Source organism: Rhagoletis pomonella, unplaced genomic scaffold (genome assembly GCF_013731165.1).
Source record: "Rhagoletis pomonella isolate Grant_MI unplaced genomic scaffold, Rhpom_1.0 Rhpom_scaffold_00007, whole genome shotgun sequence".
Taxonomy (NCBI): Eukaryota; Metazoa; Arthropoda; class Insecta; order Diptera; family Tephritidae; genus Rhagoletis; species Rhagoletis pomonella.
The window spans coordinates 52,342,870-52,349,551 of record NW_023458561.1 but is presented as its reverse complement, the minus strand read 5'-3'; positions in this window follow the sequence as shown (position 1 = coordinate 52,349,551).

Here is a 6,682-nt window from a genome sequence, read left to right as displayed (position 1 = left end):
TTTACAGTTTACATATCGATGGCTAAGTGAAAGATCTACCTATCTCGGCAGTCAGTTCAAAAACGCCCTATACCAGAAAATTTTTCAACAACGCCCTATTTCAGAACCTGTAGCGCATCAGACGTATTTGGTTTCGCATTTTCCTTGCAAAATTGGATAAAGTCGTTATCCAATTCATCCAAAATTTCAATGCGAATTCGCCTTCTATTCTCGATTATTTGGGTTCAAGCCTCGTTTCCGACCAACATAACAAAAAAAAATTGTTTCCTAATTGCGGTCGCCCCGAACATCCCATTGTATTTCTACCATTTCATTTTCCCAAGATATTTTCATTTTAAGTCTGCATTGCGAATGATAAAAAAAATTAAAACCTGAACATGGAAAATGTTATTCATACATCATGTACGAGTACGGCCATGTACGCTATGGCGTATGAGTAACATTATTTTCTACTCCCACTTCATACAAAAAATTATTGCTCATCTTCATTTGACCATTCACAAGCTGTTTATTTATCCATCGCTTTTCATCGTTAACAGCTCGATTTTTTGGCAAATAAACAGGCTTTAATATAATTAAAAAAAAAACAAAAAATGTGTAATTTTGTTTTCCTTGTTAAAGATTGATTTTTTTTATGTTAAGGAAAATATTTAGCGAAAATTACCTGATCTGTAAAGACGGTACAGATCTATAATCTATGCCCCAATGTTTACGTGAATCGGCTTTTTTGTGTCATTTCACTTGAGATTTTCCCAACAGCTTAACCAGCGGTAAATAAATATTTGCAATGTATTTTCTATGAGCGCTATCGGTCATTCGATTTTTAGTTCGTTTCATACTGCAGAAATTTTTAATGGCCTTATCTATTTATTTACTTAAGTCCCCGAATTGGTATTCATCTTCGTATTCCTCGTTGCCATCGTACGTAATAGGGATGTTAATTTTTTTCCCTTTTTATGACCCCGGGATTTTCGGGATGTAGTCAAAAAAAATCCTTGTATATTGTTTGAGAAGCTTACCTACCATGTAATAAATGATAAATAAATGGGTTTGAAACCTACTTTTTTATTTAAAGTGTCGTTTTTATTTTTTCTCTCTGTCGTCAGGATTTATTTAAAAGGACTTTGCAATTTCAAAGATATGACTAATTCCAAAAATTATATAAAAAATACAATGGAATTTGGAATAAAAATATGGGTACCGAATGCAAGAGGAAATTCTTTATAGTTAAAAAAATATTAAAATGTTTTGGATTCACAAGGACGAATAGGTAATTTTTTAAGCTGATAAAGTTAGACGGACTAAATTCGAGGATATTATCTAGTTCATATAATTCAATAACACATAATTTTTTCAAAAACAAGTATTGCGAAATTCAAGGATACAATTTTAGAAGGACATTTTCAATACTTATCAGTTCTTATGCACCAAAAAACTGAATCTTTTTAAATTCTACATAATTTCCTCTTTAATTTGTTACCCATACTTCTTCTCTAAGCACATTTCACTGAATTTTTTAAATCATTTTGAATTACTGACGCCAGAGTGAAAAACTAAAATCGCAATTTTACTATATTTGGCAAATAGTTTCGCGAAAATATTGATTTTGTTAATTTTTTCACTCAAGAGTTTTTGAGGTCACTGATTATGAAGCTGATGTCGCATTTTCAAAATTCAAAATTGGGGATTCGAGTTTCCATCAATCCACTATTTTGGTTTTAGGGTTGATCGGCATATATGACAGTGTTTTAATAAATGAGCATTATGTATATAAGTACGTATGTGCAAACATATTCATAAATATAGATAATTCTCACATCCCTCAACAGCTAGCCTGTTGATTTGTCATTGAATTTATTTTTAACAATACAATTTTAATTTCCCTTAAATCGAGTTTTCAATTTTATTCATTCAGAATTTAAATGCATGAGTAGCATACATACGTATGTATGTATGTATGTACATTTGTATCAGCAGAATTTCAATAGGAAGCGGCGAAGGGATTGTGACACTTTTTATAAGTGTTTTCAGCAGCAAGCAGCAATAATTCAATTTGCAATGCATTTTTGTTGACGACAACAAATGTTTCAAACATCATTTCATACAACTGAGCAAATATGTATGTATATATGTATGTATGTATGTATGCATGTATGTATGTCGGCATGCAATATATGTAGCCTTATGAACACAACTTAAATGACGATGACAGGCGAACTACACCTCAATCGAGGATCCGTTGAGAGCAGCTACAATATGTATATAGTTCAGCATACGAACAAACTAAAATCTCATTATAGTTATTATAAGTAGTGTAAGTATGTTCGAATGTATAACGGAGCAGGTGAATGAATGCTTTGATGCACTTTTGGGCAAGCTATAGCAAAAAATAAGAAACCACTATAAATCGTTGATTCATTTATCAATATTATACTTACACACATACATATATACTTATGTGTGTATATGAATATGCTGTAAACTCAAAAATAAATACATTAAAAAAATAAAAAATAAAAAAATTTAATTTAAAACATTTTCAATGCAAATTGAATACACTTTTAAATATCATTCTAACGACATATTCTATTGTCTACAAAATTCAAGCTTCATTGCTAGTGTGCGGTAAAATGAAATGCAGCGTTCACTTGAAGCATGCATGTAAGTAAATTTGTCTGTTTGTAAGTAAATATTCAATATGCACTAAAAATTTTAAGATTTTCAAGCACTTATGCCAAAAATAATGGCTGAAAAAAAAATTATTTGCAAAATAAATTATTTAACATAGAAATGTTTGTGTATACATTAGGGTGGCACAAAAAAAAACAAATCCGTAATTTTAATGCTCTCACCGCTAAAATTGTTTCCGTACCGAAAAAATATACCCCTATTGTTTATTTTGAAATACAAAAAAAGTCTAGCGATCGCTCAGTTTTCCATGTACATATTTTATATGAGAAAAAAAAAATAACTTTTCGTTGAAATGACATACAATTCTTGAAAATCAATATTTTTTGATGGGTCCCCCCATTGCATTTTTAGGGGGTTTCCACGGATCTACAAAATATACATAGTTACTATGAAAAAAATATTAAACAAACAATTCACATGCATTTTTGGACCACCCTAAGCGACTTTCTGGGGATGTTCATATTTGCAGCATTCGTTGCACTTTTGATTGGCCAAACTTTAAGGTAGCACTCAGAACATTGCAACAACACCATGCTTAATACAAATATGTATGTATGTAAGATGCATTTGACAGCGCCTACACCGTTACACACCGTGCTGCATTTGACATAGGCGAATTTTTGTGTCTGCCTTCATATGTAAGCTCCTATGTACATATGTTTGTATGCATGTCTATGTGCGCCGCCACGTCAACTCACTGATGCGGCAATAAATTTCTAAATATTCATGTTTTGTATATTTTTAAAACGTTTCTTCCTCAGCAGCGGCTACATTCAGCAGGGCGGGCGAACAACCTTTTGCATGGCGCAAAGCGGCGAATAGGGTGTGCGATTGCAAATTTGCTTTGACATTTACATAGAATAAATAAATGTAGTTTGTGGCTATTTTCACGGCGCGAATGACACGATGAATTGGTGAAAATTTGGCAGCTAAGAAGTTGTTGGAGGCAAAGAAAGTACAAATACATACTTATTCGATGAAATTTTAGAGGATTTAAAATCGCACACCCAGTGCCCTTATTTTGTGAGTGTTAATATCCTTTAAATGTATTAATCTGTTATTTATGGATGATTGGTTAGAGTAGTTATGAAATTTCAGCTATATGAAACCAATTATGTATGTGTGCAAACTCACTGCAACTTGGCAGTTTTGATGACCTTCAGCATACTATACTGAATGAGGCTGCTGCAATCTGATATGAATTTTTCAACCATGGCCAGGTATCTTTAGCCCCACTGTTGCAAGGATCGGCCACTCATAGGTTTGGCATCCTTGCCTAATCCTTTCTAACAGATTTCTGGTTTTAAGTGGGTCGAGTGGTCAATTTTGGTAGTTTTGCTTTTGATTTACCTGTGCAGGGCATCTACATACTAATGTCGACAGCATGGAATGTATTTAGTGCACAGCCGCGCCCGCTATTCAATCCGCTGTCTCCTTCCCATATTAAAGTATTTAGGAATTGATGCCAACCCTATCCTACAATCGTCCAAAAGTTGCGACCTAACCGCGGAAGAGGTGATCGCCTGAATAACTGCCTAGCTACCAGAGAAAATGATAGCTTGCGTACTCGCGGGTTATTGGTTCTTTTTTGTACTTTACCGCTATGTCTGTATACCAGTGCTCATATCTGGTGTCAAAGAAAGGTCATCCATTAGCTCAGAGTTCGCTTTATGGAAGTTTCGTTGCATGGACTTAGATTTCGCGGCACCGTGACATAAGCGACATTTGCCTTGGAAAATACGAACGGAAACACTTCAGACAGAACTCTAAATGTTCCAGTACAAAGTTCGCTCGTATTTTAATTTTATGGCCTACTAAAATTATCATACCGTGGCCTGAGTATGGGTAGTTTTCAAAAAAGTGGAAAAAATTATTAAAATAAAGGCCTGAGCGAAATTAAAGTTTATGACTTACATATATACACGTCTGGGCGACGCCGATTGCGCTGTATCCTCAGGGTACCGTCGCGTGTTCGTATAAATGAAATTAAGCGAAAATTAATTACTGATTCATAATGAATCGGTTAAAATCCACTACGCTAAATTACACTTAATTTTCGGCTTCAACTTCGTGTATACAAACACGCGACGCTACGCCGAGGCGTCGCCCAGGTATGCTTATATAGTATAGTTATTCCTTCTTGGCATAGATTTTTTGATATAATTTTTTAGAGATGTGTATTTTGGTGTAATGAAGTTTTTGCCTGACAAGACCCCTGGTAAAATATTCTGAAGAATAATTTTCTAGCACATATCAATCCTCTACGGGCTTCAAAATTTGCTGTTCGTAGGGTTACTTGAAATAAGGGTAAAAATGAGCCTTTCAGGCGGGAGCTGATGGGTTAAAATGTTCTACAAAAATTTTTCCCATGAAATTTTTCTAGATATCGTCACTAGACATGAATAAAGACGCGCGAGTGTTTTGACGGCGAAAAAGGACGAATAAAAAAGTTGTCGGGAAAAGACGCGTAAAAACATTTACCTGGTCAAACTCTTTGGGGTATTTATATACTGTTTGTTACGCCCTCCAACCTAGTTGACCGCGAAAATAAGTTTACGCGTATTTCTTCACCGTTAAATAGGTTACCGCGTCTTTATTCGCTGAAGTTTTTTTATGCGTTGGTTTTCGCGGTCAGCTTTTGAGCTCGCGTCTTTATTCGTATCTAGTGACGATATGTTTGAAACTTTAATTTCGCTTAGACTTTTATTTTAACAATTTTTCCAACGTTTTAAAAGTTCTTAGGCCGAGACTGGAAAACTTTAGTAGACCACAAAATGAAATTACGAGCTATCGTTTGAAAATCCATCGAGTGTTTTATTATTGAATATGTAAAATTGCAGAAAATATTGGCAAAGTCTGGGCTGGTTTGAGTTTCTTTAAACGTGATGGGACGATTTTTTTTCAGACTACGGAGGCATAAGCGACAGTATCCTTCTGGCTTAATTAACTAGTAACTTTATATGGATACAAATTCCAAATAATTCTTTCATCAAGGGTAATCTGAAGACATTTGACTTGAATAAATGCTGACTGCAACTGACCCGATTTTCGGTTATTACTTTCTTGTGTTTGGTATAATAGCAGTGTTCCCTGACAGCCCAACACGATTAGAAAGTGCATCAAGGACATTTCGATTCCAGCTTATTAGGCAAGAACGACTAGGAACGATTCGAAGCCCACGTTCAAAAATTATTTCTGTGCACGCTTGGCCATGGAGTAGCCGAAGCCTGCATTAATTGACATCCAAATAAGAGGCCTTCACTGGGCAGTGGACAGTTTTGCAAGTGAGTTTTGATGTTTACAGCAAATCTTGAGTGGCCAGACCAACTTCGCCGTCGCCGGAAAGTAAATGAGATTAATTTTGTGTAGCCTGTACACTATTTCATTCGGTCATTCTCCGTGAACCGCTCAAATATGCCTTGCGCATTTGTGCTTTGGGTTTATTTAATAGTAGCCAAGGCAACATTGTTCAGCAAATTGAAAATGGTTTGTGAGTACCACTCATATTGGGTACGTCACCTATTCCCCCCCTCCGCACAAGTGTATAATGCATTTCTGCAAACTTTGTGCAGCACGCGTCGTATACACACCGCCCATCACTCCCTCCCGGGCATCGCAGTGCAGCGCAGTGACAGCGGCAGCTGTTGCTGTTTCCCCATTGCATTTGCTAATGTAGCATTTGCTAAGGCTTGGCCCGTTCAGTCGTAGTCATTATCGTCATCGTCGTGGTCGTGGTCGTGGTCGTGGTGTCATCTTCACACATTTCGCTCCCAGCCGCCAGCCATCAGCCTTTAGCCTGGCCTAGGCTGGGCTAAATTGTGCTGTACTATGGTGGGCTGTGTTGTGCTGGGGGCAAGCGCTCATTAGTTGCAAGTTATTATTATAACATCTTCAATCGAAACAGCAGGAGGTGGCATATTTTGGGCGTACAGGTGTAAGCGCGTTGGCGGCAGCAAACAATATTTTTTTTTTCGACGCTCAAAAGAAAACT